Below are 9,428 nucleotides of genomic sequence, written 5' to 3' on the forward strand. Positions count from 1 at the left end.
CGTCTTGCGCCCCGGCTTGAGGAAGCAGTATTTGCGTCTGGCGGTACTGCTTCCGGAGGGATGTGTACATATTGTATATATTGTATATATGTGTACATACTTCTTTTGGTTGCTACTTTTAGTTTTTTTCACAAGTTTATCTTTGAAAATGTTATGTTTTGTATTGACAAATGTAACTCTGAATTGGCTTCTAAATGTTTTTGTAATTGGTATGATATCGGTTTATTTGAATAATAATAATAAATTGTTATATTTGAGATTGCATATTTAACTTTGTTCGTGTCATCTCTCCTTCAAGATTTTAAACATTCCAGTAATGTTTCTGTTGTTCTTAGAACATTCAAAATGTTAATTTTTTAGAAGTTTTATTAACGTTATTGCTTGGTTATAAAGAATGTTATTAAAAATGTTTTTAGAACATTCCATTAACAATACAATGACAATGTTTTGTATACACTGTAAAAAGCTATCAGTTGAATTAAATTGAGGAAACCTTGAAATTATTAAATAAAGGAAACTCGTGCAAAATTAAAAGAATTTAAAAGTTCTCATTAATAAAATTAAAAAATGTGCTGTGGTCACTTTTTATTTTAAGTTGAACTAACTCAAATTCATTAAATTGTGATTAATAAGTTCAAATCTACTTAAAACTAACAAGTTCTGTCTACTTAAGTAAATTAATTAAATGGACATACTTCTGATTGCCTTTTTTTTTTTTTTTATCTTTTTGATGTTTTGTATTGACATAAATCTGACATAAAACTCTGAATCGGGTTCTATTTATAACTTTAAGTTATTTATAGTAGTTTACAGTAATGTTCCTGTTGTTCTTAGAACGTTCAAAATGTAATTTTTTTAGAAGTTTTATTAACGTTATTGTTTGGTTGTGAAGAATGGTATTAAAAATGTTTTTAGAACGTTCCACCAACAATGACATGCAAACCTTGAAATTATTAGATAAAAGGAAACTAATGCAAAATTAAAAGAAAAGTGTTAAGTGAAAACGACAATTCTGAGTTACATAAATAAAATATCAAAATGTGTTGGTCACTTTTTATTTGAAGTTGAACTAACCTAAATTCATTCAATTGAGATTAATTAAAAGTGCGAATCTACTTAAAACTAACAAGTTAATCTGAGTTCTGTCTACTTCATTAAATTGAGGAAAACCGTTGCCTTGATCAAATTCGAGTAACCACAACTTGTAATTACATTTCACTTGAGATAGATTTGATGTAATCTTACTCATTGTTCTCACACTGAACTAACGATACAATTCTCAAAACCACAAAATTGTTCAAAACAGACAGAAGAAACATTTCTATGAAGCATTGTCAAAATCAACTCACCCTAGTTTATATATATATATCTCACTTCACACAATACAGATCATCGCTGATTCAGTGATGTCATAATCATCCAGCTCAGTTCACTTCCCTTCAGTGTCTCGGCAATTAAGTCGTTAATACACCCAAAAATGAATTGTCCCAAATTAAGCAAGCCAAGAATGGAGAAAAACCTGTCCAGATGAACCAACATGGTGTTTGTCATTGTGGTCTTTGCTGAGGTTTCGTGTCAATGGCTGTATCGTTAATGAGGTCTTCACTGGGGATCTGTCTTTGGGGCTCATCTAGTTGACATGGTCTCTGCTGACATTCAGCTCTCCACCATCTGATCCGGATACAGACTTGATCCAGTGACTTTGGAATAAGAAGAAAACAGACTAATATTAGCAAAGATGCCATGCTTCTTAAGATGTAACAAGTACATCAGATGTTATCGACTTTGTTATTGTAAATGAGACGCAACCTTTTTGGGACTAATTTAGCAATTTAGCATTACAATTACCCCACATTTTCTTTACATATTGCAAAACTGTCAAAGTAAATAACTTACCACATTGCGACCACATGAAAGAAGAACGCCTAATCCTTTGAACGGTCCTGAAACTTCTGCTTAGCGTATGCCTGAAATTATGTGATAGCCATTTACACAAAATGCTTAACTAGGAATAACCGCAGCCTCTTTTATATCGCTGGAAAAAATGAACACTCTTTGGTTGCATTCAATCAAAACTCATGCAAATCAGTTTACAGGCAGTGTGTTTGCATATTAAAAAAAACCCAGAACATAGAAACTTTACTTAGCATTCAGTAGATAATTTAGTTTAGAAGATGTCTCTTCTGCTCACCAAATATTTCGAAATTTTATATATATTTTTACAAATATATTTACATGAAAAAAAAATTACTATTTTTAAATTACTATCTCCGGCGATGATAAACAGTCCATCGGGGTGAATGTAAACTCTGATGGTGTAGACGGTGGTGAATTCCCGGGGTAGATAAAAGGGTCTGCATTTGACAACAATGAACTCCACTAGCGATGAGCAATAGTTCGATATAAGCACAGAGTCCTTGCACCATTCCGTGTTGATGTAAACGCACACGCCACCACCGCGAGTCTTTCCACACAGTGCGGCATTCCTGTCGGCACGAAATGCGGTTAGCCGGTTAGCTGAATGGCGGTGTCCGGAACTCTGTCGTTGAGCCACGTTTCCGTAAGGACAAAGACGCAGCAATCCCTATACTGTGGAATTTATGTTTTAAAGGATTTATGTTTTACAGGTTTTACTCAATAGAAGCACTGTGCCCAGGCCTCATAAAGGCTCTGAGTTTTTCTACTTGATATTATGTGTATGTGCTGTGCAAAATGTCTTATCTGCAGAAACAGGATGTGGAGACTGCTGAGCCCATCTACTGGTCGAGAAGAAACAACTGCACCTGGTTCTGTGAAGGACACCCTGAGTGGGAGGAAGACGCAAGCACAAGAATATAAATACTGTGTGAAATGTAGTGTGAGCATACAGGACTGCCCTGCATGCCTTTAATGCTGTTGTTCTGTATCCTGAGCTCAGTCTCAATTATTCTGACTTTATTAAACTAATTAAGATAGTAAATGTAAAAGTAAATCTTATCATTGACAGACCTGAACCTGGGAGGGAAACAACAAAGATTTTCCCAACAATACTCACGCCGTGTTGCTCGGTGAAGTCGAATGTAGTCCATCTTATTGTAGAGTGAACAGACGTTGGACAGAAAGATGGAGGGATGAAGTCCAGATGAAGGGCTTCCATGAGATGATGAGAATCGGCTATCCCTGGCAACACCTGCCATGGTTCACCACGCTAAGCTGGTACTTCCCGATGTACATGGACTACTTCCTCTCTGGGGAAACGCTCAAGGACAACTTCTTCACTCTGGTGCAGAGGAAGGAGCCTATAAGCCTGCTCAGCCAATCAGATGGCTTCATTCCCTTTGCCCTGTACCTTGCTGGGTTCTGCATGTTCGCTCTCAGTCTGGTGAAGAGACGCCGTCTCCTGCAGTTCTACATGCTCGGCTGGACTCTTATGATTTTGGCGACTCTATCCCAGTTAATGATTCGGAAGCTGTTTGAGGGCATGATCTGGTTTATAGTGCCCATCTCTTATGCTCTTTATAATGGCTCACATGTTTGGCTTTCTTTTTGGTCCCACCCCTCTCTTTAAGATGTCTCCTAAAAAAAAAAAAAAAAAAAAAAACATGAGAGTGCTTTATATGTGGCTTCTCTTCCAGTTACGTTTAAATAAAACTGATGATTACCACTGATTTGTGTCTGGTTGAGTTTAAATGCATGGTCCCTAACACTTTTGTTCCCTGTTTTTTATATATATATATATATATATATATATATATATATATATATATATATATATATATATATATATATATGGATTTATACTTCACTAAGAAAACACTAATTATTGATATAATTACGTAAATTACAGAGATAATGACATGCAAGTGTTTTTGTGATGTTAAAATCATTTAAAACAGATTATATTTTATATCATACAAAATGTAATGTATAATGTTTCAACAAACATGTTTCATACATAAATATATAATCATGTATGAAACATGTTTCATACATAAATATATAATCAGTAGCTGTTTGTGAGCACATTTGTTTATTGTCATTCATTTATGCTTAGGTCATTTAGTCCTGCTTTTTTTTTTTTTTTGGTATTTGCAATTCATGTTAAAATGCTACATTTGTAACGAGGGTATTTAACTGGTCGTGTAGGGGAAATAAATTGCGACTTCCCTGGACGTTTGGACAACGAAAGGATCTGGAAAACACTTGAACAGTAACACAGAAATGTTAGCTTTTCAATAAAAACGCAAGTGCAAAAAGTAATGAAAAGAGTCCCTCGGTGACGAAAATCAAGCGGGGTTTACACTTTAAAATGTACTCAGTGTCCGTGCTCCTCACATATGTTACTGCGTCATGCTGTCAATTAACGCACATCGCGAGACCAGATTAAAAACTCTTCTCAGTACAAAACACGGGTCGCTATCCACACTTTCCCTTTGTGCTGTCGTCCTTTACTCGACTAAAGCCTCGATAAAATTCCGCTGAAGCAACTTAATCGAACGAGTTTCTCGATCGCGACACTGCACTCACTTGTGTGTGCGACACACTCAAACCCCGCGCTCTTCTTGGTTCCCTTCTACTGCACGCACGGCACGCGCAGAAAGTAAACAACTCAAAATAAAAGTCTCTAAAACATCGTGTCCAAGTAATATACCCGTTACACGTTGTTTCCCCTTCGTTTTTCTTCTTTTTAAAAGCAGTGCTAAAAGTCAAATGGCAATTGCGTATCTATATTACACTCCTAAAAATAAAGGTGCTTCATGATGCCACAGAAGAACCATCTCGCCTAAATGGTTCCGTAAAAAGCATTAACGTCTGAAGAACCGTTCAAAAGGTTCTTCATGGAAAGAAAGATACGTTTTTTGAAGAACCTTTGACAGAACGGTTCTTTGTAGAATCAAAAACGGTCCTTTTATTGTGTCAATGACAATGCAGTTATTCGCCAAACAGCATGTTCTGGTAATTTCATAAATAACAGCTTTATTTCTGCTCCTGCTAAAACTATTAGGGCTATGGACCAATCGCGTAGCAGCCAACCAAGGGTTCTATAGCAACGGTGGAATATGCTAATTAGACTCACACTGTACGTCACACTGTACGCTCGTCTTTTTATAGCGCTCCTTTTGCCACTCGCTGTCACATGACTAGTTGCTCACTTTGGTGTTTGTGACTTTGCTCTTATTGCAGTCTAATATAATTAGTTATTCACAATGCTATTTACTTTACTCGGAGTAATTTCTTTAGTGCTGAATGAAAGGAGAAAAGTCAAGACAGGTGAAGACGAAAACGTGGAACCGAGTGATGTTCCTCCCGATGGTAAATCAACTGTCCATGTCTTGAGAACATGTCGCTCCTTTTAGTGCTCAAGCTGTTTGAAAACAAACTACTAAATGCCAAAGCGAGGAAAAACTTTGAATTTGCAGCAAGCTCAATGGCAGTAATGGCTTATGAAGCTATGTTTATTTCATTGACCTCTATAGGTCAGACTTCTCAGCATGTCAGCATTGACTCTGCAGTCCTCTCTGCTGCAGAGGAACCAGTGACCTGTCACCCTGAAGTCCATGAAGACCAGACTGACGTGGCGCCGGTGCAGATTCGGTCCAGGATTTTGTCCGAATGGAGTGTCGATGGTCACGGTCCTGTCTTGTGCAAATATGACATCGACTCGCTCCAAGCTATACGCGAATTGGTTGTTGACATCCTGACTACAGAGGACCCTATCACTGTTGACCCTGAAGTCGATTTAGTCAACATTCCCGAAGCACCCTGGTCCTGCCAGCTGGAGGATAATGAGACAACAGCTATGGGTCAGATAGATACGGGAACGCAAGAAAAACACCTATTTTATACAAGATCTGTTTTGTACGAGGCAAAGAAATGAGCAGTTTGTTGGTTTCTGCCTTAAAACGGCTTAAGTATGCACTCTCTGTAAAGGTAATAGACAGATAACATGGAAATGTGCTCCTTATTTTACATGATTTGATTTAAATATGCACGTATGTATGCGGTTAAATTGGGATTGTGACATTTCACAATCCCGCAGCACTGACAAAATTTCTAAAAGCATACATATTCCATGTAGCATCTACGTATATATAAATCCAATAAATCGTGCGTCATATATTTCGTAACACCTCTTCTTTTTCTTTTACCAGGCGTGCATTCCTGCAGCGATGAAATCGGCATTGAGCTGAGTGATGGAGGCTTGCTAACCACTCATTCAGAGATTTGCATGAATGACCAAGTTCCCATGTCTATTCCTGCTGAAACGGAAATCAAGTATATATACCTTGTAAGTAGCCTTGGCTCTGTCTGTCTTTCAGTTTCAAACATCTTTTATTAACAATCACAAACAAAGACTAGCAAACTGCAAATGTCAACTGATTATCAAGACCTGCTCTAAAGTCTTATTTGTGAAATGATCTAACCATTATTTGAATTGACTCTTTTTCTAAAAGGATTATTCAGATGCCCTTCCATCAGAGCTGCAAGAGGACGAGGAGACGTATGAAGCCTCGGACACTGAGACTAAATCAGACTCTGAGGTTCCTGAAGTTCCTGTCCCTCCCGACGACACCCCAGAGGGTCTCGACACTGTCCTCTCAGGCCTTTCCCAGCGATGGAGGGACTGCTGGGTGAAGGGGATCCTCACCCTGGCTATGAGCTTTGGATTCTTCTGCAGCATTTACCTCAGTCCCACGGCTCTGATGACGATTGTGCTGTTCGTCCAGATGAAGGGCTTCCATGAGATGATGAGAATCGGCTATCCCTGGCAACACCTGCCATGGTTCACCACGCTAAGCTGGTACTTCCCGATGTACATGGACTACTTCCTCTCTGGGGAAACGCTCAAGGACAACTTCTTCACTCTGGTGCAGAGGAAGGAGCCTATAAGCCTGCTCAGCCAATCAGATGGCTTCATTCCCTTTGCCCTGTACCTTGCTGGGTTCTGCATGTTCGCTCTCAGTCTGGTGAAGAGACGCCGTCTCCTGCAGTTCTACATGCTCGGCTGGACTCTTATGATTTTGGCGACTCTATCCCAGTTAATGATTCGGAAGCTGTTTGAGGGCATGATCTGGTTTATAGTGCCCATCTCTTATGCTCTTTATAATGGCTTACATGTTTGGCTTCTTTTTTGGTCCCACCCCTCTCTTTAAGATGAAAAAAAAAAACATGAGAGTGCTTTTTATATGTGGCTTCTCTTCCAGTTACGTTTAAATAAAACTGATGATTACCACTGATTTGTGTCTGGTTGAGTTTAAATGCATGGTCCCTAACACTTTTGTTCCTGTTTATATATATATATATATATATATATATATATATATATATATATATATATATATATATGGATTTATACTTCACTAAGAAAACACTAATTATTGATATAATTACGTAAATTACAGAGATGATGACATGCAAGTGTTTTTGTGGTGTTAAAATCATTTAAAACGGATTATATTATATATTATATACATAAATATATAATCAGTAGCTGTTTGTGAGCACATTTGTTTATTGTCATTCATTTATGCTTAGGTCATTTAGTCCTGCTTTTTTTTGGTATTTGCAATTCATGTTAAAATGCTACATTTGTAACGAGGGTATTTAACTGGTCGTGTAGGGGAAATAAATTGGATCTGGAAAACACTTGAACAGTAACACAGAAATGTTAGCTTTTCAATAAAAATTTTCAATTTGACATCGACTCGCTCCAAGCTGCACTCAAAAAAATATTCAACCCCAAAAGTTAAAACTTATGTAATTCAATTGGATGTCAATTTTCCATCCATTTAAATCACATAAAGTTAATGCAAAAATTAACAATTGTTTAAGCTTCACCCGTTCATGTTCAGTTAATGTAAATGAATTAAATCAATTTTATGATAACCGATGAACTGGGATTTATGCTTGTTTAATACTTAAACTTTATTTATTTTCAATAAGTTATTGTTACTTGGTTTATATAGTCACCTTACACTTGTATTAAATGAAGTCAAAACAAGTTGCATTTTCAAACATTTATTGTAATCGCTCCATCAGTCAAAAGTAACATACAATCTGACCAAAAAATAGAAGACATACTGCAGTGCTTAACAAATAAAGCCAACCGGTTTCTAAAGTTTTATGAATCCTTCAAAACACAGTGTTCCAATGGTTATGTTTTTAGTTTTTACTTTACATTTTTCTGTGCATACAAGTTACAGGGATCAGCAAGGAACCATACTTAAACATCAAACATTAATTTCACATTTTCAAGGTAACACTGTAATATCATTACATAGTATGATGTGCTTTCTCCTGATCTATAACACAAAACACAAATGTAAATGGTCCCTTCTCCTCCTAAATATTTGTTTAAAACAATTGAAACAACAAGGACCCTTAGAGAAAATGCAATGAAATAAAATATAAGAGAAAAAGAAAAGCAGTTCTTTTACTTCAAATACATCAGGTATTAAACACTTTTTATACATACAACAGGTTTTCACATTTCAGCATTTATGTCTTACTCACAGCAGAGGGTATGCTGCATAGGATGCCTGAACCTAGCCCCAAAATGTCCATGTTTGAGCTTAGAATTAGTTTCAATAACTCATACCTACTGGATACTTCTGTGCCACACACTTTACAATCGCCACATTCCCAAGACTCACATACCTAAAGTAAAAAAAAAAAAAAAAAGAATGTGAGAACATTAACACTTTTACCAAGTAAGTGAACAAGTACACTTTTGTGTATGAACACACTATATTTAGTTAAATAAAACAACACTTACTGTAATGAAGTGAGTGCCCCAAACTGGAGACATGTGGAAAGTCACAATGATGAGGTCTCTGAAATAGTAAAGATGACATATGATTTGAGTTTTTAATGAAATCACAACTTTGCAACCTTTTGTATACTTGCATAACTAAATGTCAAAAGAGAGAAAAGATGAACACTTTAAATGAAGTGAAGGAAATTAAACGAGTTAAGTTTACGTATATTACAAATATATATATACATATATACATATATATATATATATATATATATATATATATATATATATATATATATATATATATATACACACACACACACACACACATACATACATACATATACACACACACACCGTTAGTGACTGACCTTCTATGTGGAATGATGTCACTACAATGCTTCTGTAAAATTAGAAACAACATAAAAATGATCCTAACATGACATGATCCTACATGTTTTTACATGTTAGTGTCGAGTGTGTTTTTGTCGAGTTGTTGAAACCCCAGTCTGCATTGAAATTTTTGTCTGGGAGAGACCTCGTTGATGCAGTAGAACTACTGTGACGAGCGTCCCGAGGATCAATCGGCGTCGCCCTGGCAACCAACGCCGTGGACCTGGCTGCACCCATCACCGGCTGATCGGTCACATCTGCAGCTCATCCCGGCCTGGCTATAAAGCCACACGTG

At 36.8% G+C, this 9,428-nt stretch overlaps 1 long non-coding RNA gene across 1 annotated transcript; it reads right to left on the reverse strand.

The window, feature by feature from the left end:
* Positions 1-8,546: 8,546 nt before the first annotated feature.
* On the reverse strand, positions 8,547-9,219 carry LOC122341212. Its single transcript, XR_006250451.1, has 3 exons — positions 9,112-9,219; positions 8,756-8,813; positions 8,547-8,637 (listed from the first exon to the last, which is right to left on the reverse strand). It is a non-coding gene; the product is annotated as an uncharacterized LOC122341212 (long non-coding RNA).
* Positions 9,220-9,428: the final 209 nt, after the last annotated feature.

This window comes from Puntigrus tetrazona, unplaced genomic scaffold, assembly GCF_018831695.1.
Source record: "Puntigrus tetrazona isolate hp1 unplaced genomic scaffold, ASM1883169v1 S000001170, whole genome shotgun sequence".
In the NCBI taxonomy this organism is placed as follows: Eukaryota; Metazoa; Chordata; class Actinopteri; order Cypriniformes; family Cyprinidae; genus Puntigrus; species Puntigrus tetrazona.